The sequence below is a fragment of the Chiloscyllium punctatum genome, chromosome 11 (genome assembly GCF_047496795.1).
Source record: "Chiloscyllium punctatum isolate Juve2018m chromosome 11, sChiPun1.3, whole genome shotgun sequence".
In the NCBI taxonomy this organism is placed as follows: domain Eukaryota; kingdom Metazoa; phylum Chordata; class Chondrichthyes; order Orectolobiformes; family Hemiscylliidae; genus Chiloscyllium; species Chiloscyllium punctatum.
The window spans coordinates 56,974,174-57,001,263 of NC_092749.1; the positions used below are offsets into that span (position 1 = coordinate 56,974,174).

The window sequence follows — 27,090 nt, forward strand, 5'->3', positions numbered from 1 at the left end:
GTTCTGGACTCCCCCACCCCAGTGAAAAGACCTTGACTTTTTACCCGATCCATGTCTCTCATGATTTTATAAACCTTATAAGTCACCTCTCAGCCTCCAACGCTCCAGGGAAAACAGCCCCAGCCTAGTCAACCTCTCCTTTTAGGTCAAATCCTCCAACCCTGGCAACATCCTCTTTTTCGAGTCTGCTTAATATTGCATTCTATTCTTCTTAGAATCATAGAATCCCTACAGTTTAGAAAGAGGCCATTCAGCCCATCAAGTCTGCACTTACTCCCACCTAGACCCACCCCTCCCCCATCTCTGTAATCCTGCTTTGATGACGGTTAATCCACCTAGCCTACACATCTCTGGACACGACAGGGCAATTTATCATGGCCAATCCACCTCAACTGCATATCTTTGAATGCGTTCAAAACATTTCTGAAATCTCCATATTGGATTTGTTGGTGACTATGCTATATTCACGAACTGTAATTTTTGAACTTCCCTTTGAACTTACCATAAGTGGTAATATTTTATCCATGCCTATCCCATTATATGCTTTCATAATGTAAGAGTTTTTTTTATCAGGCCAACCCTCAGTTTTCTGTTTGACAGCAAACAGCCTCAGTCACTTCAATTTCCATAATAGTATTTTTTTTCATTGGTGTTGGAACAAATAATAATCTCTTAATACTTCTGCTAAGTAGGTTGGACACCATAAAATTTACTTAGTTTTAAACTAATATTACATACAATCATATCATCCTATTTAACAAGCAGGCTAAGATGAAAGGTAGTGAGGAGGGACTTGGGGGAGGGGCGTTGGGAATGCGATAGGTGGAAGGAGGTTAAGGTGAGGGTGATAGGCCAGAGAGGGGGTGGAGGTGGAGAGGTCGGGAAGAAGATTGCCGGTCAAGAAGGCGGTGCTGAATCTGAGGGTTGGGACTGAGATAAGGTGGGGAGAGGGGAAATGAGAAAGCTGGAGAAATCTGCATTCATCCCTTGTGGGTAAAAACAATAACTGCAGATGCTGGAAACCAGATTCTGGATTAGTGGTGCTGGAAGAGCACAGCAGTTCAGACAGCATCCGTTTACTGCTCCTCAGATGCTGCCTGAACTGCTGTGCTCTACCAGCACCACTAATCCAAAATTCATCCCTTGTGGTTGGAGGGTTCCTACGGGGAAGATGAGGCGCTCTTCCTCCAGGCGTAGTGTTGCCATGGTCTGGCGATGTAGGAGGCCAAGGACCTGCATGTCCTTGGCGGAGTGGGAGGGGGAGTTAAAGGGTTCAGCCACAGGGCAGTTGGGTCGGTTGGTGCAAGTGTCTCAGAGGTGTTCTCTGAAATGTTCCGCAAGTAGGTGGCCTGTCTCCCCAATATAAAGGAGGCCACATCGGGTGCAGCAGATGCAGTAAATGATGTGTGTGGAGGTACAGGTGAATTTGTGACGGAAATGGAAGGATCCCTTGGGGCGTTGGAGGGAAGTGAGGGGGGAGGTGTGGGCACAAGTTTTGCATTTCTTGTGGTTGCAAGGGAAGGTGCCGGGAGTGGAGGTTGGGTTGGTGGGGGGTGTGGACCTGACGAGGGAATCGCGGAGGGAGTGGTCTTTCTGGAATGCTGATAGGGGAGGGGAGGGAAATATATCCTTGGTGGTGGGGTCTGTTTGGAGGTGGTGGAAATGACGAAGAATGATACGATGTATCTGGAGATTGGTGGGGTGGTAGTTGAGGACCAGTGGGGTTCTGTCCTGGATAGTTCTCATTCCTGAAGAAGGACCTTTGCCCGAAAAGTCGATTCTTCTGCTCCTTGGATGCTGCCTGACCTGCTGCGCTTTTCCGGTCTCATTCCTGAAGAAAGGCTTATGCCCGAAACGTCGATTCTCCTGCTCCTTAGTTGCTGCCTGACCTGCTGTGCTTTTCCTGCAACACATTCTTCAGCTCTGATCTCCAGCATCTGCAGTCCTCACTTTCTCCTATCCCTAATCAGAACTTGCCTTTCCAAATACATGTATATCCTGTCCCTCAGGATTCCCTCCAACAACTTGCCCACCACTGACATCAGGTTCACTGGTCTATAGTTCCCTGGCTTGTTCTTGCCACCTTTCTTAAATAGTGGCACCACATTAGCTAATTTCCAGTCTTCCAGCACCTCACCTGTGACTACCGATTATACAACTATCTCAGCAAAGGGCCCAGCAATCATTTCCCTAGCTTCCCACAGAGTTCTAGGGTACACCTGATCAGGTCCTGGGGATTTTTCCATTTTTATACATTTCAAGATATCCAACAATTCCTCCTCTGTAATATGGACATATTCAAGATGTCACTATTTTTTCCCAATATTCTATATCTTCCATGTCCTTTTCCACAGTAAACACTGAAGCAAAATACTCATTTAGTATCTCCCCCATCTCCTATGGCACCATACAAAGGCTGCCTTGCTGATCTTTGAAACGCCCTATTCTCTCCCTAGTTACCATTTTGTCCTTAATGTATTTGTAAAACCCCTTTGGATTCTCCTTAACTCTATTTGCCAAAGCTATCTCATGTCCCCTTTTTGCCCTCCTGATTTCCATTTTCAGTATGTTCCTGTTAGGGAGAAAGGAAAGGCTGGTAGGTGTAAGGAATGCTGGATGATGAAAGAAATTGAGGGTTTGGTTAAGAAAAAGAAGGAAGCATATAAAGGTCAGGTATATAGATCAAATAAATCCTTAGAAGAGTATAAATGCAGTAGGACTATACTTAAGTTGGAAATCAGGAGGGCAAAAAGGGGATATGAGATAGCTTTGGCAAATAGAGTCAAAGAAAATCCAAAGGGTCTTTACAGATACATTAAGGACAAAAGGGTAACTAGGGAGAGAATATGGCCCCTCAAAGCCTTTGTGCGGAGCCGCAGGAGGTGGGGGAGATACTAAACAAGTGGTTTGCATCAGTGTATATGATGAAAAAAAAGGACATGGCAGGTATAGAATTTAGGGAAACATATGGTGATATCTTGAAAATGTCCATATTACAGAGGAGGAAGTGCTGGATGTCTTGAAATGTATAAAAATGGAAAAATCCCCAAGACCCGATCAGGTGTACCCTAGAACTCTGTGGGAAGCTAGAGAAATGATTGCTGGGCTCCTTGCTAAGATATTTGCATCATCGATAGTCACTGGTGATGTGCCAGAATACTGGAGGTTGGGTAACGTGGTGACACTGTTTAAGAAGGGTAGTAAGGACAAGCCAGGTAGTATAGACCAGTGAACCTGACGTCGGTGGTGGGCAAGATGTTGGAGGCAATCCTGAGGGATAGGATGCCCATGCATTTGGAAAGGCAAGGACTGATTAGGGATAGTCAACATGGCTTTGTTCTTGGGAAATCATGTCTCACAAACTTGATTTGAGTTTTTTGAAGAAGTAACAAAGAGAATTGATGAGGGCAGAACGGCGGACGTGATCTATGTGGGCTTCAGTAAGGCGTTCGGTAAGGTTGCCCATGGGAGACTGCTTAGCAAGATTAGATCTCATGGAATAGAGGGAGAACTAACCATTTGGATACAGAAATGACTCCAAGGTAGAAGCCAGATGGTGGTGGTGGAGGGTTGTTTTTCATACTGAAGGCCTTGTGATTAGTGGAGTGCCACAAGAATAAGTGCTGGGTCCACTGATTTCCATCATTTATGTAAATGATTTGGATGTGAGCTTAAGAGATATCATTAGTAAGATTGCAGATGGCATCAACATTGGAGGTGTAGTGGACAGTGAAGAAGGTTACCTCAGATTACAATGGGATCTTGATCAGATGAGCCAATGGGCTGAGGAGTTGAGATGGAGTTCAATTTAGATAAATGTGAAGTGCTGCATTTTGGGAAAGCAAAGCTTAGCAGGAATTATACACTTAATGGTAAATCCTGGGGAGTGTTGCTGAACAAAGAGAGCTTGGAGTGCAGGTTCATAGCTCTTTGAAAGTGGAGTCACAGGTAGATAAGATAGTGAAGAAGGCATTTGGTATGCTTTCCTTTATTGGTCAGCGTATGGAGTAGAGTAGTTGGGAAGTCATGTTGCGGCTGTACAGGACATTAGTTTGGCCACTTTTGGAATATTGCATGCAAATCTGGTCTCCTTCCTATCAGAAGGATATTGTAAAACTTAAAAAGGTTCAGAAAAGATTTACAAGGATGTTGCCAGGGTTAGAAGATTTGAGCTATAGGGTGCAGTTGAATAGACTAGGGTTGTTTTCCCTGGACTGTTAGAGGCTGAGGGGTGTTGTTATAGAGGTTTAGAAAATCATGAAGGGCATGGATAGTGTAAATAGACAAGGCCTTCTCCTTGGGGTGGGTGAATTCAGAACTAGAGGGCATAGGTTTAGGATGAGCAGTGTAAGATATAAAAGGGACCTAAGGTGGCAACATTTTCATGCAGAGGGTGGTATGTACATGCAGTGAGCTGCCAGAGGAAGTGGTGGAGGCTGGTACAATTGCAACATTTAAGAGGCATTTGGATGGGTATATGAGTAAGAATGGTTTAGAAGGATATGCGCTGGGTGCTGGCAGGTGGAACTAGATTGGTTTGGGATATCTGGTCAGCATGGACGAGTTGGAGTGAAGAGTCTGTTTCCTGTACACCTCCATGATTCTATGACTCTACATATACTCCTACTGCCTTTATACTTTTCTAAGGATTCACTCGATCTATCCTGTCTATACTCGACGTATGTTTCCTTCTTTTTCTGAACCAAAACCTCAATTTCTTTAGTCGCCCAGCATTCTTTATACCTACCAGCCTTTCCTTTCACCCAAATAGGAATATACTTTCTCTGGATTCTTGTTATCTCATTTCTGAAGGTTTTTCTTTTTCCAGCCGTCCCTTTATCTGCGAACATCTGCCCCCAATCAGCTTTGAAAGTTCTTGCCTAATACCATCAAAATTAGCCTTTCTCCAATTTAGAATTTAAACTTTTTGATCTGGTCTAACTTTTTTCCATCACTATTTTATAACTAATAGAAATATGGTCACTGGCCCCAAAGTGCTCCTCCACTGGCATCTCAGTCACCTGCACTGCCTTATTTCCCAAGAGTAGGTCAAGTTTTGCTCCTTCTCTAGTAGGTACATCCACATTCTGCATCAGAAATTTTACTTGTACACTCTTAACAAATTCCTCTCCATCAAAACCCTTAATACTATGGCAGTCCCAGTCTATGTTTGGAAAGTTAAAACCCTCTACCATAACCACCCTATTATTCTTACAGATAACTGACTTCTCCTTACAAATTTGTATCTCAATTTCCCTCTGACTCTTACGGGGTCTATAAGTCAATCCCAATAAGGTGATCATCCATTTTTATTTCTTAGTTCTACCAAATAACTTCCCTGGATGTATTTCTGGGAATATCCTCTCTCAGTACAGCTGTAATACTATCCCTTATCAAAAACACCACTCTGCCTCCTCTCTTGCCTCCCTTTCCATCCTTCCTGTAGCATTTGTATCCTGGAACATTAAGCTGCCAGTCCTGTCCATCCCTGAGCCGTGTTTCTGTAATTGCTATGATATCCCAGTCCAATCTTCCTAACCATGCCTTGAGTTCATCTGCCTTCCCTGTTAGGCCCCTTGCATTGAAGTAAATGCAGTTTAATTTATTAGTCCTACCTTGTTCTCTCCTTTGTCCCTGTCTTCCCTGACTGTTTAGCTCGCTTCTTTTCTCAACTGTATCAGTCTCAGATTGATCTCTTTCCTCACTATCTCCCTGGTATGAGGGAAGCAACACACCATTCTGATTTTTTACTGCTTGCCACAGAAATGTCGGTTCATGCCTCGGACTAGAGAGCCCCCTTACACAATGGAAGGGAATGTACTCCTCACTGCATCTAAGCCAGTTTCAATACCAGAAACTTGGCTATTCCTCCTATATTCCCCTGATAATTCATTACCCCCTACATTTTCCAAAACAGCATACTTGTTTGAAATGGGGATAGCCACAGATGACTTCTGCACTACCTGCCTACCTCTCGTACCTTTTGGAGAGTTAAGCCATTTATGGGACTGTATCCGTGACTTTTCTCCCTTTCTATAAGTACCATCCATCACAACTCCTTGATCTTGTAAATTTCCTCTAACTGTTACTCCAACTGTCCCATTTGATCTGATAGAATTGGCAACGAACGGTTTTAATTGCAGATATAATCCTCAGTTACATGTAAACTCTCCCTAAACCCCCACATCCGACAAGAAGAGCATATCGTTCTACTAACGGCCATTTTTGCTTCTTCCAATGTGCAGACCCAGAAAATAGCGCTGTTTTATTCCTCTACAAAACACTGCTCCAGGCTAACTTAATACTTATGGCTTATATTTTTAAGTTTAATCAAAAGACAGTAATTTGGATGATGAAGAAGGAAAAAATGCTAAACCTGGATTAATATCAACAGTAACCAGCAAAACACAACAAATATTGGAAACCGGAAAGATAACTAAAACAAGTGACGAGGGCACTTAATAACGTTCATGCCTCAGCCCTGCTGTAATACTGCAATGTTATGACAATCAAGCAGCTTTTCCTCGAGGTTATTCCTTGCTTGCTTGATGCTCTGTAAATTCAAATCTGAAGGAGACCATTTTGTTTAGAGCTCCCATGTCATTGAAGAGGCTTCGGGCCTATCTATATCCAATAACCTGCCCTGAAAGCTCTGCTCACATTTTGACAGCTTCGAGACAAATTTCACCACAGCCGCTCAGACAATCCATAATGTTCTAAAGAAAACACACAACGTAATTAAAGATTTCGACTTGACTCCCAAAATTAATGGACCATCTAAAAACCATCAGTTGTACATTGATGGAATGAAAGCGATTCTTGTTGATGAAAGCCACTGAAGAGAGAGCCATGATGATCCTGTGGACCACTGGTACTGGATGTCCCCCAAACCATTGGGTCTGACCTCACTCTGAAGTATGACATGTAAGTCAGTGATAGCCTCCCTGAAGAGCTTCAATCTGATACTACCATTTGGGCATCTGCAAATACAGACAGATTGTGTTCTGTAGATTGGACCTTGTTCCTGCAGGAAAATGACAGCACACCCCTCTCTGCCCAACTCTAGCATGTTTACCTGAATGCTAGCTGTTTTACTGCTTCTACTATCCCTTCCGTGTTCTTCCTTACATCTGCTTACCCCTCTTCTCATTCTCCTCAATGGGAATGGTAGGTTTGAGGGCGGGAGTGGAGTTAAGTTCTTGATAGTAGATGAGTTTCCCCTCTTCCCTATGTGTTCTTTGCAGCCCACTATCCCAAACCTTTTCATGAGTAGGCCATTGGGAGTAAGTGTCACTCCTCTTCTTCATCCAATCAGTGCTCTGAAATCTGACAGTACCCATATCACATTTGGCAACTAAAATTCAAGTTAATTGGCATCAAAACTACCTTAACATTGATGTTTTTGTAGTGTAAAACTCCATCCTAATATTCTGTACCACATTTTAAAATTCGGAAATGATAGGACCAGAAGACTAGGGTAGTCTTAGCTCATAGATCAGATGCACAATTTAGAGAGAGAAATCTTTTGTCTTTTAAGTCTGTCCAGAGAGTAAAGAATAAAACTGTGTAAGACATAACTTTAAGTTCAGCTCCTGAAAAGTCCTAATAAATATTAACAGAATGAGTAAAGAGTAGCATTAACAATTTGTAAATTCTATGCTAAATTATACAATAGTTAATGTTATGGGGCGGGTTGTCTTCATCTTTATTTGGACCCTCCTGCCTCTGAACCCTCTACATAGGTTTAAGAGGTTCCATTCAGAACAACATGTTGTTACATATCTATAAAATAATTATAAGGACCAAATGGAATTCACAAGTTGACACAACTTAGTTAAATTCAAAAGATTTGACAATTGAATATCTTTCAAAAATTATAAGAAGTCTATAGATATTTTTAATCAACCCATTCAAATATATTATAATACATATCAAGAGCAGGTGGAATTTGAACACAGGCCTTCCAGCCCAAAGTTAGGGACATTACCATTGCACCACAAAAACGCTTTTAATAAGAGCTTTGCATTTGAATTGAATCTTTTGGCCACAAACACACAAATTTACTTTCAAATAAACTGAAGTATCATTGCCATTTTCACTACACAGTCACTAGCAGTTCAAAGTTAAAAATCACACAACGCCAGGTTATAGTCCAACAGGTTTAATTGGAAGCACACTAGCTTTCGGAGCATCGCTCTTTCATCAGGTGACAGATGCTCCGAAAGCTAGTGTGCTTCCAATTAAACCTGTTGGACTATAACCTGGTGTTGTGTGATTTTTAACTTTGTACACCCCAGTCCAACACTGGCATCTCCAAATCATGACTAACAGTTCAAATTAACACATTAGTATGTTCTCAGCAAAGCTCACATACTAAAAATTAATTATTTATGTAACCAAATAATTTGGAGCATATCTTATGAATGAAATTAATTTTCAATGTGTTTTAACCAGATCAGATAAGCTGATAGGAATATTCCTTCTGGATAAGAACACTTTTCATAAAGTCAATATAACGGATAAACTATAGCCTGTCAAAGATCTACCATAAAGTAGTTTTGCTTTTTCCTTTTGTGGTAAAGCACTGAATATATGAGAAGCACATCCACCTGCAATTGGGTATTATTTGTGTAATAATTCTCAACTAACTGTCTGTGTGCCACTTGCCTTGTGCTTGAACTAGGGGTGAATTATGCCCCTGACATAAGAATGAATTCATTTGATTCTTACCTCAGGCAAATCATTTTTTATTCAAATGGTTGCCTGTTTCTACCTGTACTTATGCTGTGAAATAGATTAATCTTATTGAGTAAGATTTGCAAGCTAAAATCTTAAGTGTTGTGTGTGAATATTATTAGTTGTGTGCTTGCGTCCCTGTCTTCACCTCAAATTAAAATAAGAACTTTACTTAGAAATTTTGCAGTCTAACTCTTTTAAGGAAAAAAATAATAATATACTGGTGCACTTTTATCCAGCAACTTGAAAATTCTTCTTATTTTTGGCCTGAGAAGGAAATAATCCTCTTGGAACACTGTGATAGTGCCCACATCAGCCATCCTACCAGCCTCATTGAAGTAAATTGTTTAATTAATGTCAATCTAGAGGAAGTTTATGTTGGAACTATCTGAATCAGCTTCACTCAGAAGCTTCAATATCTTTCAGAATAACATTTGCATCATTTTAGTCTGGGCTCAGATCCAGACATTGAAGAACTGTTTGTAACTCAATGCAATCTAATCTCTCATTCTGCTATTAATTGAAACATATACAAAACAAACGCCCCAGAGTGTCATTTATTTGTAGATGTACTATGGAAATCTTGGGTTTAAGTCAATAAAATTGAAGCACCAACTTGGCCATGTTGGACAAAAGTAGGACAGATTTTTCTCTTGATTCTCAATTGGGAAAAGGATAATGGAAAGTGGTGTATGGAGCTACTTTTTCAGCAGCTGGGACTTTGGACAGGACTTGTGTGTCCATCAGGATCTGCTGTCAGGCTCAAATCTCCAATGCCTCCTTCCACCATTTCTGGTTCTACATTGACTGATTTACTGGATAATAAGTCCACCCTCTGGCCATTATGGATGGATGGTCAACTTTTGAAGCTGGAAGACTAATAGGAGCCCCTAAAACCTAGAAGTACGGAAAAGTGAAATTCATGTACATTGTAATTATATAATGGATGATATGAATCTGACCTCAGTAAGAGAGAAACAGCAAATGAATTGAGCAAGGGAAGAGCATCTCAGATACTAAACTAGAGATTTGCATTTGATAATTTATGTACAAGTAAGTATAATGGTACAGAAGGAGCTGCAGATCCCTGTGTACACTGAGCTGCTGCATCATTGCTTGGTTTGGGAATTGCACCATCTCAGATTGTAAGACCCTACAACGGATAATGAGGACAATTGAGAAGATCATCGGGGTCTCTCTTCCCTCCATTACAGACATTTACACCACACACTGCATCCAAAAGGCTAAGAACATTGTGGAAGATCTCACACATCCCTCACTCAAATTCTTCTCCCTCTTGCCATCTGACAGAAGATACCGGAACATTCAGTCTCTCATGGTCAGACTGTGCAACAGTTTCTTCCCGTGGGCCATCAGGGTTCTTAACACTGTATGATTTCTCCTTTGCATCCTCCCACTTCCTCCAGATGAAAGGGGTAGCCATGAGCACCAGCATGAGCCCCAGCTATTCCTGTCACATCATTGGCTATGTGGAACAGTCCATCTTCCGGAGTTACACCGGCACCATTCCTCATCTTTTCCTCCGTGACATTGATGACTGCATCAGCGCCACCTCATGCTTCCATGATGAGGTTGAACAGTATATCAACTTCACCAACACTTTCACCCCCGATCTTAAATTCACCTAGACCATCTCAGACATCTCCTTTCCCTTCCTGGACTTCTCCATCTCGATCAATGGTGATCATCTTCTCTAAATCCATCGACTCCTACAGCCACTTTGCCTCCTGTGAAAATTCTATCCCTTATTCCCAATTCCTCCACCAGTTCCACCACAGAGCATACCAGATGGCCTCCTTCTTTAAAGACCGCAATTTCCCCTCCCATGTGCTTGATGATGCCCTCCAGCGCATCTCATCCACTTCCTGCGCCTCAAACCCCACCATTCCAACCGCAACAAGGACAGCACCTCCCTGGTCCTCACTTTCTACTCCACCGACCTCCGTATGCATCGCATCATTCTCTGCCATTTCTGATACCTACAAACAGACCCCACCACCAGTGATATAATTCCCTCCCCACCCCTATCCACTTTCTGTAAAGACCATTCCCTCCACGACTACCTGGTCAGGTCCACCCTCTGCTCCTGCACCTTCCCCTGCTACCACAGGAATTGCAAAACCTGCGCCCACACCTCCCCCTCACCTCCGTCCAAAGCTCCTTAGGAGCCTTCCACATCCATCAGAGTTTCACCTGCACTTCGACACATGTCATTTATTGTATCTATTGCTCCTGATGCGGTCTCTTCTACAGTGGGGAGACAGGACGCCTACTCGCAGAGTGCTTCAGAGAACATCTCTGGGACACCCGCACCAATCAACCTCACCGCCCTGTGGCCGAACACTTCAATACCCCCTCTGACTCTGCCAAGGACATGCAGATCCTGGGCCACCTCCATTGCCACTCCCTAACCACCCGACGCCTGGAGGAAGAACGCCTTATCTTCTGTCTCGGAACCCTTCAACCCCAGACCATCAATGTGGATTTCACCAGCTTCCTCACTTCCTTTCCTTCCACCTTATCCCAGATCCTACCTTCCAGCTCAGCACCGCTGACCTGTTCCATCTGTCCATCTTCCTTCCCACCTATCTGCTCCACCTTCCTCTCTGACCTATCACCATTACCCCCAACTCCATCTATCTTATCACATTCTCAGCTATCTTCCCCTCCAGCTCCAGCTGCACCCCCTCTCATTTATCTCTTCACTCCTTAAGCTCCCAGACTTTTTCCTGATGAAGGGCTGTTGGCTGAAATGTCGGTTCTCCTGCTCCTCGGATGCTGCCTGACCTGCTGTGCTTTTCCAGCACCACGCTCTCTACTGTATGCTCAGACTCTATTCCACTTGAAATTCTTTGCACGACTTTGACTTGCTGCTAAACAATGTTTCATTAATTATCAATCTTTTATTACACTGTAATTTGTACAACATTGTGCCTATTGTCTTGACATGTCAGGAATCACTACGCTGTCTTGTATGTTTTGCACTTCTAATGCACTTTATGCCGCCCTGTGTATGATCGTGTAGTTTGTATTGTCCATGTAGCATCTTGGTCCTGGAGGAATACTGTCTCGTTTTTACTGTATCAGTTGTATATAGAGGAATGACAAATGTAGCTACTTGACTCTTGAGATCCTTACTTGGAGATAAATGGCCTCAGGGACACTGTGTATACAGACACATATAGCCCAATATACTGCAGCCAGGTATCATTTGGATGAATATATGGCCATGTGGTGAAATGTCTGTTTATAACCATGGGATCTCTATCATACCTCGACATTGTAGATATCTTAAGCTATACTTCAATAAACCCCTCATGTTGAACACACTGCTGTGTTGTACACTCAAGCATGGTGTCATGGGTGGTAAACATCCAGAGCTGAGATTTAGTAAAAGCACAGCTGTAGAGCAGTGAGCTCTCACAGAAAGAGGAAAAAATAATCAGTGAAAAATTCTGATCTAGAGAAAATGGCTGTAGCCTTTCTCCTCCTAGCTCCTGTCCAAATGACTGGGAATATGAGGCAAAGCTGGGAAACAATGGCAGAACTGTGCAAAAGCCTCACGTCTGGTAACCCAACCAGAACAAGTAGAAGTTGTTACAGTTTATCATCTTTGGGAAGGGACTGTCTCACATTCCATATTGCTTTAAATTTCTCTGAAGAGCAGAAATTCTAAACTTTGAAGCCATCCTTTGAGCCCCAAGTAAACATTCCAGCATCTGCAGTTATTGTTTTTACCTAACATTACAAATGAGCAAAGGGAACAAAGTTTAAAAAAAATCGTTGATCAATACGCAAAATTATTAACTCAACTTGCAGAAACCTGTGAATTTATGCAATTAAGGGACAAGTTAACTTAAGATAGAATTGTATTTGGAATTACGGATCCAAAAGTTAGAAACAAGGTAAACAGCTAGATCATTCTGTTGCACAGTTTCAACAACCTTATATGAGGGAGATGTTAAATATCAACGTGGAAGGAAACTGTGCACACAGGCAGGACAAGAATCACAAATGTGGACGCTAAACCACAGCGTTAATTCTTTAGTAAATAGATGTCATGTACATAGATACAACAATTCAGTAAAGTGAATTCAAAACACACATTGTGAGCCATTGTCTGATAAAATGAGAAAAAACACATAGTTATGCACATTAATTGTATGAAAATAATTCCCAAGTACACACACTGACCCCAAGACACATTATAACATTGATCAACGTCCATTGATCCCTCAAAGTTGCCACTCAAGTTGATAGGGTTGTTGATAAGGCATATGGTGTGTTGGCTCTCATGAGCAGGGGACTGAATTTACGAGGTGCAAGGTTATGCTGCAGCTTTATGGAGCCCTGGTTAGACCATACTTGGACTATTGTGTTCAGTTCTGCCGCATTATAGGAAAGATATGGAAGTTTTAAAGATGGTGCAGAAGAGATTGACCAGGATGCTGTCTGGATTAGAGAGCATGTCTTATGAAGACAGGTTGAGGGAGATAGGGCTTTTCTCATTGGAGCAAAGAAGATGAGGGGTGACTTGATAGAGTTGTACAAGATGTTAAGAGGCATAGATAGAGTGGATACCCAGAGACGTTTTCCCATGGCAGATATGTTTACCATGAGGAAGAATAATTTTATGGTGATTGGAGAAGGTGGTTTTGGGAAGATGTGAGAAGTATGTTCTTTACACAGAGAGTAGTGGGTGCATGGATTACACTACCAGCAGTAGTAGTAGGGTCAGGTACATTAGGGACATTTAAGCGACTCTTGGATAGATACATAGAAGATAGTATAATGAAGGATATGTAGGTTAATCTGATCTTAGAGTAGGATAAACATCGAAGGGCCAAAGGGTCTGTACTTTGCTATATTGTTCTGTGTTCTATGAAATACTCCAACTGAGAGAACACAAACTCAGGAAAGATGCCAAAGTTGTGAATCAATAGATAGAGCATATTCATATCAACACAGGCCAGGTCTTACCATTTGCTCACAGATACCGAACACAGGCTAGAAGTATTACAGACAAAGGGTAGGATGCAAATACAGCAGAAGACATCATACAAAACAGAAGAAGGCATGTCCAGCATGGGCAAGCCAGTGTTCCCACTGCAATATAGAGTACTTTGCATACAAGTGTATGGTTAATTAGAAGCACAATAGTCGGTACAGATGGTCACTGGAGCAATAGGCTGAAGATTCTGACAAAGCTTTATATGCCATACATAAGGTTGGTTCAGTCAAGGTGATGGATGAGGTTGCAAGACAAATTCAGTGTCTATCAAGTGAAGTTGTAGTTGCCTTCAAAGCTAGCTTGAAAGGTTAGGCAGAAGATTTGGAAAAGGAGGGAATAAATGAATAAATGAGAACTCCTACAAATAGATTAATAGCAGGTTATAGGTGAAACAACCTGGTAAGCTAAGAGTATGCATTAACTCAAGAACCTAAATTAAGTCCTGAGGAGACTCTACTGCACTATATTAGCCATTGAAGGAATTTTACCATAACTTGCAAAGGGAAAATCTTTACCGCTTTAGATGTGAAAAGTGGTTTCTAGCAAGTGAAGCTAGAAGAAAGCTTTTACATTTAAACTCTACTCTTGACACCTTTCAGCTGATGCAGTTAGTTCCACATGCCATTTGGTATTTCCCCAGCGCCAGGCGAATATCACTGCAGACAACATGAGAAAATTAATGATCTTCTTGAAGTAAAAAATACAGCCTATGGATGTCAAAACACAATTATAAAAACCATTGTTTACCTCAATCAAAATTTTGATCAAGGCTTGTTCGAATCAAGCAATCTATTCAAACAAGATACAAATCTCCAACTTTGCAAAATGTTGTGATTAAAGAATGACCATAGAGCATTAAGGATATACAAGTTGTTATAAGAGTATATAGAGGTGAATTGATAATCTATACTGCAGAAAGGACATAGAATAATTGTCCTGAAGGAGTTGAGAGGGATGGTGCTAAAGGTCATTCATGCAAACCGCTAAGGAATTGAGTAAAGTCTGAGGAAGACACGGGTTATGCTCTACTGGCTAAAGATGAGCAACCAAATCAAGGGCCATATAATCCAGTGCAGTGCTTGTAATGAATACCAAACTAAACAAGGTGGAGGGCTACTGATAGTACATGGCATCCCGGGCAGATCATGGTTGAAGCTGGTAGTAGATCTCTTCACACTCTTAAGAACTGGTCATCTTATCTTATCATTCGGACTACAGGGTGGATCAATTGACATCAATGGCCACTGCTGAGATTTCTTCAGCTGTTATGGCATTCATGACATTGTCATAACCAGCAAAGGCCCTCAATTCCTGAGTGAAGAATTCAGTCACTTCATGAAAAACTTGAAAATTCAACACCTATTTAGAACACATATCAACCATCAGTCACAAAGGTCCATAGTAACCAAATAGAAACAGAACAACAATCATTAATATTACTACAGATGACAGAGAACAACACTCCAGGAGAAACAACATCACCCAAATGAACAGCCAACAGCAACATGCTGCATATCATTAAGAGACCAGCATGATTTAAGTGTACAGACTATATCACAACACGTAGGCAGAGACTGATGGAAATAATGAACTGCTAAGACATGAGAGCAGAAGTGTTTATAGTTAGTAACATGGCTAAATAAAAATGTATATGATGCTGCATGCCATTTTTTTAATTTTTGCACAAAAGGAGGAATTTTGTATTCAAATGCAATCATGTACAAATGTCTCTGCCATAGTCATGTGATCTCCATAATAAGTACACACCCTGCAGGCAGGCATCTTAAGCTTCAATTAAATCACTATGTTGAACACACTGCTGTGTTGTACATTCGAAACAGGTACCTCAATGTGGCTCAAACAATAAGATAAAACAAAATGTAGCAGCAGAATGCATTGACAATTTAATGAGGGAGTGGGAACCCCAGAATAATCAATGTGCCTTTTCTCTAATGTTTTCAAATTTAAAATACAAATAAAAAACCTTTGTAGCCGAGCTGTGAACCTTCGGGATGGATTTTTACGGGGCAGCCTGTCAGATTAAGGGAAAGGGTGTGGGGGGAATCTGATTGAAATGTACAGAATACTGAATGGTCTGGACAGAGTGGATGTTCAGAAGATGTTTCTGTTGGGAGAATAGATTAGGACCTGAGAGCACAGCCTTAGAGTAAAGGGTAGGCCCTTTAGCATGGAGATAAGGAGAAACTTCTTCAGCCAGCGAGTGGTGAATCTATGGAATTACATTGCCACAGAAGGCTTGGAGGTCAAGTCACTGGGTATATGTAAAACAGAGATGGATAAATTGCCAGGGGGATCAAAGGTTACTTCAGCAAGACATTTGATAAGGTTCCCCATGCTAGGCTCATTCATTAAGTCAGGAGGTATGGGATACTGGGAGATTTGGCTGTCTGGATTCAGAATTGTTTGGCTGACAGAAAGCAGAGAGTGGTAGATAGACAGTATTCTGCCTGGAGGTCAGTTTTGAGTGGTGTCCCGCAGTGCTCTGTTCTTGGGCCTCTGCTCTTTGTAGGTTTTATAAATGACTTGGATGAGGACATTGAGGGGTGGGTTAGTAAATTTGCAGACAACACAAAGGTTGGAGGTGCCGTTGATAATATTGAGGGCTATTGCAGGCTGCAGCATGACATAGACAGGATGCAGAGCTGGGCTGAGAAATGGCAGATGGAGTTCAACCTGATTACATGTGAAGTGATGCAGTTTGGAAGGTCGAGCTTGTATGCTGAATATAGGATTAAAGACAGGATTCTTGGCAATGTGGAGGAAGAGAGGGATCTTGGTGTTCAAGTCCATAGATCCCTCAAAGTTGCCACCCAAGTGGATAGGGTTGTTAAGAAAGCATATGGTGTTTTGGCTTTCATTAACGGGGGATTGAGTTTAAGAGCTGCGAGGTTTTGCTATGGCTCTACAAGACTCTGGTGAATCCACAATTGGAATATTGTGTCCAGTTCCAGTCGCCCTACAATGGGAAAGAAACAGAGGCTTTGGAGAGGGTGCAAAGGAGGTTTACTAAGATGCTGCCTGGATTGTAGGGCTTGTCATATGAAGAGAGGTTGACTAAGCTTGGACTTCTCTCTCTGGCGAGAAGGAGGAAGAGAGTTGACCTGATCGAGGTACACAAGGTAATGAGAGGCATGGATAGAGTCAATAGCCATAGACGTTTCCCTAGGGCAGGATTGACTGGCATGAGGGGTCATAGTTTTAAGATATTAGGAGGTAGGTATAGAGGAGATGTCAGAGGTAGGTTTTTTACGCAGAGAGTTGTGAATGCATGGAATGCTTTGCCAGCGGTGGTGGTGGAAGCAGAGTCATTAGGAACATTTAAGCGCCTGCTGGACATGCACATGGACAGCAGTGAATTGAGGGGTGCGTATGTAAGGTTATTTTATTTTACATTAGGATTAATCTTTGGCACAACACCGTAGGCCAAAGGACCTGTTCTGTGCTGTACTTTTCTATGTTCTATGTTACAGGGAGAAAGCGGAAAAAAACTATTAACTGTGATTGAATGGTGGAGCAGCTTCAATGGGCCAAGTGGCCTAATTTATGCTCCTATGTCCCATGTCTTATGCTAATGGAGTAGCTGGACCCAAAAGGCAGGGATGGACTCAAAACCAAAATGCTTCCAGTTTGCCATCTATGGGCACCGGGAGCTCAACTGGAAAATCCCAGTTGACCTCTGAATGGAAAATCCTACCTGGGAAATAGGCTATCTACTGTTTTCTGTCATCTAGCAGGTCTGGTGGCATTTACAGCAAGAGACAGTGAGTGAGTGTGTATGTGTGAGAGAGAGAGAGAGAGAGAAAGTAGAGATTGGAATCCTGTGCTACACCCCAAGTGGGAAACCACAAATCAAATATGGCATTGAACTCTCTGCATTTTAAAGACAGGTTGAATTTCGTAATGGAAGACCTTTCGCTTGTGATGTATGCTCAATCAAATGCTATCACACCAGAATTAAAATTTCCCTCCCAATTGTTATGCCTGAGTAACTCATACATGCCTAAAGATTCCCACTGTATCAGTGGTATGCAGCAGAGGAGGTGGTGGACCTGCTGCAGCCGGTATGAGGTTCTGCTGCTGTGGCTTCTTTGGGGATCAGCTGGGAATTGAACTAGCATGGGTAGAGGCAGTGTGGGGCATGGCAGGACGTTTGTCATGGGAAGTGTATCCTGGGAAAGCATGGAGACAGGAATTAGGGCATCTGCTGTAAAGGAAGGCAGGGTATTATGGTCATTGCAGGATAACTCCATAGGGTTGGCAGGAGAGAGGATTTAAAAGGAAAGATGGTGACAGATGGATAGTACACTAGGGTATTATCAATAGTGTCAATGTTGGAGCCCTAAAGGTTAAACTGAGGGTACAGGGAAGCAGAGGGGAACAGTGAGAGTGAGAGGGGGGAAATGGGATGCAATAGCCAAGGAGTTGCAGGGTATGGTTCGGTAATGGATGGCTTAATGGAGTATTACAATATTAAAGAACAGGTGGATTGGATAATGGGAGCAATCAGGATACAAATGGAGCTAAGTATGGGTGTATGCTTCAGGAAAAAGAAGATGCTAACTGTTATAAGATTGTAGCTGGAGGGTCAAGGGTAGCTGAGGAATGGGGGTCAGAAACAACAGATATGGGGTGTTAATGGAGGATCTGTAAAAGATCTTGCACACCATTTTATCACTATGGTACAGAGAGCCCCATCACAATGAATACATTAATTACAATTACACAAGGTGGGAGGATGGTCTTTTTAGTTGGAAAAGTTATCCACATGCTCAATGGTTCAACTAAATAGATGCCACAAGTGACCATAATTCATTTTTATGTGTGTTCTCCTGTCTATGATGATCCCCTAAAGCCAACTTCCTGATCATAGATCTCATACCAATGAGATCCCAACAAAGGTTACAAACTAGGGTAAAGTTTATAATGAAGGTAGGTTTAGTTGTCTGAGGCAAGGGGTGTTGGCTCCATGAGCTTTGGTGTAGGAGAGATGGGGTGTTTAGATTAGATTAGATTACTTACAGTGTGGAAACAGGCCCTTCGGCCCAACAAGTCCACACCACACCCGCCGAAGCGCAACCCACCCATACCCCTACATCTACTCCTTACCTAACACTAGGGGCAATTTAGCACGGCCAATTCACCTGACCAGCACATCTTTGGAGTGTGGGAGGAAACCGGAGCACCCGGAGGAAACCCACGCAGACACGGGGAGAATGTGCAAACTCCACACAGAGAGTCGCCTGAGGCGGGAATTGAACCCGGGTCTCTGGCGCTGTGAGGCAGCAGTGCTAACCACTGTGCCACCGTGCCGCCCACGGTGGCACGTGTGGACAGTACTGGCAGTACTGAAGACTTGTGCTCCAGAACTTGTTGCATCCCCAGCCAAGCAATTCCAGTCCTGCTTCAACACAGGATTCAATCCAACCATGTGGAAAATTGTCCACATATGTCCTGTACACAAAAGGCAGGACAAATCCAACTCAGCCAATAAAAATGAAATCATTGACCAAAAATGTTTTCATTAATCAAGAGTGAAAGGTTTATAACCTTCCTCTGACATAGAAAGCCATTCAGTTCAAAATGAGTTAGGATTAGCAACAAATGCTGGCATTGCCTGTAAAGCCTTCATTCTATTATTTTTAAATGTTAATTGATGATCACAGGTGTATACATAATGCTAGGCCAAGTCATCCCTGCATGTCTATTGACTACAGTGTAGAGAGATAGTAGAGGATGACCCAGAACCATTCTCAACGAAGACTAGAGCCACAATAGGGAATAGTAGCACAGGAGCAAGCAGTACAGAATGTTGACAACCAAGGGGCCAGTATGATGGTAATCTACTGCAGTCTGCGCAGCTGTCTGCTGTTATCTGATAGTCAAAGCTGGATATCTTGGGGTTCCATTATTCACATATTCCCAATCTTAGAGGAGGATGTGAATCCATAAGGGTTGGAAGAGTATCCGTGTCAGTGTGGCATAGAAAGAAGTAAGCCATTTAGCCCTTTGATCCTGTTCCCCTTTTCATTGAGAATCTGGTTGATCTGGCTGTGGCTTCAGCTCTACAGTCTATCTGAACCCTATCTGAGATACAATTAGATATACAGCTTTATTTTTGTTTATCTTTTTTATAATATCTGGTCTTATTTGCCAATGCATGTATGTATGCTCTGCCTCTTTTTCTCATGCTGTAGTAACTATTATCCAACTTCCAGTCCTGCTCTATTACTTTGTTGTTCTCCTTTTGCACAGCACCTTACACTTGATAACTTTGCACCACTATTTAACCTAAAGCTTTCTCCACTGCCCAAATTATACAATTGAACAGAATACTGGTTCTAGCAAAGTTCAGGTGTGGGGCCTTCCAATGGTATAGATACTCTTTGCCTAGTACTATTGCTGGTATCCCAGAAAACAAAACCCATTCCCCACACCAAATTTTTGACCCACACTGTTGAATCTCTAATCTTATTTATCTATGCAAATTTGAAAATGATTCAGGCAATAATCCAGGTATTATAAACCATTCATGAACCCCTTTGCCTGTGAAGCTCTTCAAGATTCCAGTGGAGTCATAGAGTCATAGAATCATGCAGTACAGAAGCAGACTCTTCGGTTCAACCAACCCAAGCCGAGCATAATTCCAAACTAAACTAGTCCCACCTGCCTGCTCCATATCCCTCCAGGGTAAAAACAATGACTGCAGATGCTGGAAACCAGATTCTGGATTAGTGGTGCTGGAAGAGCACAGCAGTTCAGGCAGCATCCAAGTAGCTTCGAAATCGACGTTTCGGGCAAAAGCCCTTCATCAGGAACATGAAGGGCTTTTGCCTGAAACGTCGATTTCGAAGCTACTTGGATGCTGCCTGAACTGCTGTGCTCTTCCAGCACCACTAATCCATACCCCTCCAAACCTATCCAAATGTCTTCTGAAAAAAATTATAATAAATCTTTAAATAAGCTTGCAACCCCAGGATTAGCTGCAAGATCCACGGGATCTTTCAGGGGTGCGTGCACTGTCCAGAAATCTTTAACAATGTGTATGTCCTCACCCATCTGCAGATGCCACAAGAATTCGTTGTAGTAGCTCATGGTGAAAGGAGATACCCACAATAATACTGGCCAAAGACACCAGTATGGAACTCACCAAGAACAGACACCAATGCAGCCGATGCCTCAGCGAAGGAACCATGGAGCAAACTATTGGACTTCTAGGGATGAGTATCTGCTTACTGGACCATTTCTTTATTGGTCAGAGCATTGAGTATAGGAGTTGGGAGTTCATGTTGCAGTGGTACAGGTCATTGGCTAGGCCACTTTTGGAATATTGTGTGCAATTCTGGTCTACCTCCTATAGGAAGGATGTTGTGAAGTTTGAAACGGTTCAGAAAAGATTTACAAGGATGTTACCAGGGTTGGAGAGTTTGAGCGATAGAGAGAGGCTGAATAGGCTGAGGCTGTTTTTCCTGGAGTGTCGGAGGCTGAGGGTGAACTCATCAAGGTTTATAAAATCATGAGGGGCATAGATAGGATAAATAGACAAGGTGTTTTCCCTGGGTTGGAGGAGTCCAGAATTAGAGCGTATAGGATTAGAGTGAGAGGGGAAAGATTTCAAAGGGACCTAAAGGACAACTTTATCTTGCAAATGGTTGAGCATGTATGAAATGAACAGCCAGAGAAGTGGTGGAGGCTGGTACAATTATAACATTTTAAAGGTATCTGTGTGGGTACAAGAATAGGAATGGTTTAGAGGGATATGGGCCAAGTGCTGGCAAATAGGACTAGATTAGTTAAGGATATCTGGCCAGCATGGAAGCGTTGGACTGAGGGGTGTGTTTCCATGCTATACATCTCTAGGATTATGTGACTCTATGACAAATTAATTGAAACACCTCAATAAGCTCCAGAATGAGTATCCAGGATTATTACGCTCTGCTACACCCTACATTATCTTGTTCAGTGCAGTTTGGAAGAATTTGCAGAGGGTGACAGGAAAGAATACAAGGAGGATTTAAGTACCATTACCATCTTGAGAAAAAATGAATAGGGCTAAAAGGTAAATCCTTAGCCCTGATGGCATGCATCCCAGGAATCTAAGAAAGGTCACTACAATGATCATGAATATATTGGTTGTAACTTTCCAAAAATCCTTGGATTCTGAAGAAGTACCAGCGGATTTAAAAACCAAAGTGATACACTTATTCAAAAAGGAGGAAGGCAACAAGGAGGTAACTCTGGAGTGGGTAGTCTAACATGTATTGTTGAAAAGTATTGGAGTCAACTTTTAAGGAAGTAATAGCAGACTTTTGGAAAATCATAACCTAATCAAGCAGGGTTAATATAGCTTCATGAAAGGGGAATTGTGTCTGACTAATTTATTAGTTATCAAGGAGATAACAACCAGAGTGGATAGGGAGGGAGGTAGGGGGGTGGGGAGCAGAATCCAATGCTGCATTTGGACTTCCATTCGGTGTTCAACAATGTACCTCACAAAAGGTTAAATAATGAGGTAAGAGTCATAATTGTGTCATGGGCAGGCAGCAACATTGTGGAATAAAAAGGTTCTTTTTCAGTTTGGTGACCTGTAACCAATGGGGTTCCACAGGGATCAGTGATAGCTCTGCAACTGTTTACAATTTACATTATTGACTTGGAGGAAGGAAGCAGTTCAGAGAATGTTCACTAGGATGATTCCCAGTATAGAGAGATTGTCTTATGAGCAAAGGTTAAACAGGTTGGGGCTCAACTGTCTGGAGTTTAGGAGAAAGAGAGGTGATTTCATTGAAGCATGTAGGAGTCTTGAGGGGCTTGGCTGGGTAAATGCTGAGAGGATGTTTCCCTTCATGGGAGAACCTAGGACCAGAGGGTAAAGTCTCAGAATTAAGGGCTGTCAACTTAATAGCTAAATGAAGATGACTTTCTTGCCTCAGAGGGATGTAAACCTTTGGAACTCTTTGCCATAGAGAGCTGCAGAGATAAAGTCCTGATGTATATTTAGGCTGAGAGAGATAAATTCTTGATTATTAGAGGAATCAAGGGTTATAAAGAAGAGACAAAAAAGTGAATGTGAGGAATGTCAGATCAACATGATCCTATTGAAGAGCAGACCAGGCTTGATGAGCCAAACAGCCTATTCCTGTTCCTTTCTCTTATGGTCTTATAGGAAGATAGGAGAACCAAATTCTCCTCTGACGAGGATGAATGGGAAGGTAATGCTGTTAAAGAGGAAGGAGTAGTGCAGCTGCAGTTACCTGTATCAGGACAACGGTACAAAGTTGCAGAGAGACCCATGAAATCCTCGTCATTACCAGATTCCAAGCCAAATGAAGTGCAGCAACATTCCTGCTCTATAATTAGTTATTATCTTTTACGTGGAGATGCTAGTGTTGGACTATAATGGACAAAGTAAGAACTCATATGATACCATGTTATAGTCCAACAGGTTAATTTAAAATCACAAGCTTTCAGAGCGCTGATGAAGGAGCAACACTCTGAAAGCTTGTGATTTTAAATAAACCTGTTGGACTATAACCTGGTGTTGTCTACTTCTAACTTTATCAACGTTGATTTCGCTGCTCGTTGGATGCTGCCTGAACTGCTGTGCTCTTCCAGCACCACTAATCCAGTATTTGGTTTTCAGCATCTGCAGTCATTGTTTTTACCTTTATACTTTGTTTGTGTCCAGCTGTGTATGTGGGTCTGGATATTTATATTTCATTGTTCTTTTGTTCTGGTCACTGCATTAAATATGTTATGTTTACCTTCACACTGCTGGAATTATGATCCTGTGTATGAGTAAATCTGAAATAATGTTGATCCCACTTGAACCAAATAGGCTGGACAGACAATGCTTCATTGTCTATGTCAACCACAACCTGTGCAATACTGATTTCTAAACATTGAATAGATGGCACATGTACTTATAATTTGGCAAAATATTTTACTGACACATTCTCCAACTGGGGTCAATGGCTGACAAAAGAACCCTGTCATGTGGACACTAACATGACAGGCAGTGACTCAGCTGTAGCCACTGCTCAGTCACTGGCCAAAGAGATGACAGTTGGGCGAACATTACCTGTTGGGTTACCACGTGACTTACAAAGCCCTTGACTTCACTAGTGCTGCTCAAGGTTAAAACCTACATATGGCCAGATAATCAAAGGTGGTATTACTGATGATGAGACATCATAAATGTTGCATTCAGAGAACCACATCATCCAGAAGCAATTGGGAATGAGACACAATGTCCTGGAGTTCTGCAAACATTACAGCAAATAGCAACAAAAAAAGAAAATGCAACAAACTTGCTTTAAATTGAATTAAACATATATTTATGTTTCTTCTAGACATTACTAAACACCTGTACTACTTTTGTGCCAAAAGAACTTCCTCATATTCTTTTCCTCCTACGATGCCAAGGAGCAGCCTGGTGTTTACTGTTAAAGTGGAGCTGATGACAGCTGGTTGACAATGGATGACCTGGTTACTATCCTCTGGTGGTGTCAGACAGAAACGCCTTCAGCCTCCTGCACGTCTCCTCCACTGATGTAGGTCTGACCTTTTGGATGTGATAGGGTCACAGACAGAGAGGATATGGAGCAGCAGGGCACCCTTGGAATTCCCTGGGTTGAACACTCCACTGTGTCTGGCTGGTACTGTCCCACCTCCATGTTTGTTTGTGATGACAATTCCCTAGCATCTTGAAGATATGACACACCCAGAGAGGGGTCCATGGTGCCTGGTCACCCTCTCTTCCAGCTTTTAATGGACTGTACCTGTAGCACCACCGATGGAGTTCAGTTACAGTTACATTTATTAGCAATCCTTTCTATAAAGGCAACTAAAGTTTCACAATCAAGAGCCACAACATCAGCCAGAAGTTGGCTGGAGTATTCCACCTTCCACTCCAGTCTGTGCATGACCAGGTGCACCTCCATATGGATGTTCCCCTGCCTGTCTCTGCATCTCCAACAGGACGCCAATGGCTAATTTCCAGACACTCATTAGCTGCATGGACCTCAGCAGGGTCCTGGACTCCAGGGACCCTGGCACTCATATCTTCTATCAGCCACAAGGAAGTGTCTTTGATGTGCCCAGATTAGAAACATGACCCTAATCTTGAACGAAAGAATGTCTCAGTGCTGGTGGAGAGTTCAGGTGAATGCAGTGATTATGAGGATTATGAGATTAACGTCAGAGGTGGAGTTCAAGGTGGAGATGGAGGTGGAGTTAGAGGGTCAGCCTTTCCTCTTCCTAGTTTTAGACTTGCTACAAGAATCTTTAATGAAGAACAAAAACATTTATCTGATGGTTATACACATTCCCTTCTCTAAATAATGTTTCAGTCATTAGTTGTATTCCTTGCCAACATCTATAAAAGAAATCGTCATTTGATTGTTGAGCTCATTCTATCTTTGTAGCTTGATGGTTCAGTGGTGAGCACTGCTGCCTAACAGCAACAGGGACCTGGGTTTGATTCTATGTTTTCCCTGTGTCTGTGTGGGCTTCCTCCCACAGTCCAAAGATGTGCAGGTTAGGTGGATTGGCCATGCTAAATTGTCCCATAGTGTCCAGGGATGTCGGTTAGCCATTGGAATTGGATCTGGGTGGGATGCTCTTTGAATAGTTGGTGTCGACTGAATGGTCTGCTTCCACACTATAGGGATTCTATGATTCTCATTTACACACTCAGTTCTTTCTGGTAAATTTGGTGACCTCCTGCTCAAAGGTGAATGAATTATTATATCAGGTGGCCCTGCACCATTCTTATGTTCTTCCACCTATTGTGAACAGATTTCTCCTGCAGAGGAGCAGAAGGACTGAGACCCATCCTGATGTGTAGTCACAATATTGGTAAGATATGGAATACTAATTTCCAAACTCCATTATTTGATTTTAATTTTTGGATTTCATGGTCTGAAATGGTTTTAAAAACGGACAAAATGTTGACTTAAAATGGTCACAGCAATACTTGGCCATGTGTGAGCTAATCCAAATGAAACTATATGAAACAATGTCAAATAAAAATGGTCAGAGGTGAAATTAATATTTAATCAAAGGCCCCAAAAGCAGTCAACCCAATCAAGCTTGTTAAAGTCACTCATCTCCTATTTTGATTTATGTGATTTGTATTAAAGATGGGGCGTCTCCTGCAAATAGAAAACAAAATAAAAATCTGCAGACAAAATACACAAAACAAAACTGTATTTTAAGGAGTCTCTTGTAGTAGAAGAAGGGAAATGGATTTGTGATTGCTGAACTAAAGCTGGAGATTTCTCTCACTCTCTTTCTCTCCCTGTTTCTCAAGAAAGATAATTTCCCGCTGACAGTACTGATTTTGGATCCATGTCAGAACACTGAGAAGATTCATGACTGTTGGTGATTCAGAATGCCAACTAAACAATTGTTGCTTCATATTAGAACTTTATGCCTCAAGGATATGTTAAGAATTTTACACTACATATTCCTTTCAACTTCTTTTTTGTGCTGGGCACTATTCAGTTTTAACTTATACTCAATAACATTATTTTTATTTCCTTCAGACTTGGAGATGATGAAATGGATCTTTCTTTCACTTAAGGGTAACCTTGAAATTGACCCCTTATTGCTCCATTAGAGGGAGGTTAACTAAAGCTTCAATGCGGAGACACATAGCCTCGTGCAAGAAGAGAATGCATATTGTTGTTCAAGATCGAGGTGCTGATAGACTCCTAGTCACCTGGCTGTATTTTATGATTACGTATGCCTATGACTGCTCCTTAGCCCTCCCCAATCTGTTATGGACCAGGCCAGACCATTCAAAACATTCTTAAGCAGGCAACCCTCGACCTAACTTTGCAACTTGTTTCAGTAAGTGTACAGTGAAAATTACATGGAATAAGATAGCTAGGTTAACTACTAGATTTTAAAACAGACCAAAAATGTATTCACAAAATTACACAATGAACTACAAAGAACAGAATAAAGAGCCCCTACAGGACACAGCCTATTGAACTACACTTAATTATGATTTGGAGATGCCGGTGTTGGACTGGGGTGTACAAAGTTAAAAATCACACAACACCAGGTTATAGTCCAACAGGTTTAATTGAAAGCACACTAGCTTTCGGAGCGACGCTCCTTCATCAGGTGATAGTGGAGGGCTCGATCGTAACACAGAACTTATAGCAAAAATTTGCAGTGTGATGTAACTGAAATTATACATTGAAAAATTGATTATCTGTTAAGCCTTTCATCTTTAGAATACAGTGATTGTTTCACTTCTTTCATGTGTAAATCAAAAAACCTTTTTTTTAAAG

General features: G+C 42.0%; 1 long non-coding RNA gene across 1 annotated transcript in view; it reads left to right on the forward strand.

Moving 5' to 3' along the window:
* Positions 1 to 21,413, forward strand: part of LOC140483018 (uncharacterized) — a 52,117-nt gene extending 30,704 nt beyond the window's left edge. Inside the window, exon 4 of the long non-coding RNA XR_011961857.1 lies at positions 20,852 to 21,413. This is a non-coding gene — a long non-coding RNA (uncharacterized lncRNA). The remainder of the gene's footprint in view (positions 1 to 20,851) is intronic.
* The last annotated feature ends 5,677 nt before the right edge of the window (positions 21,414 to 27,090 follow it).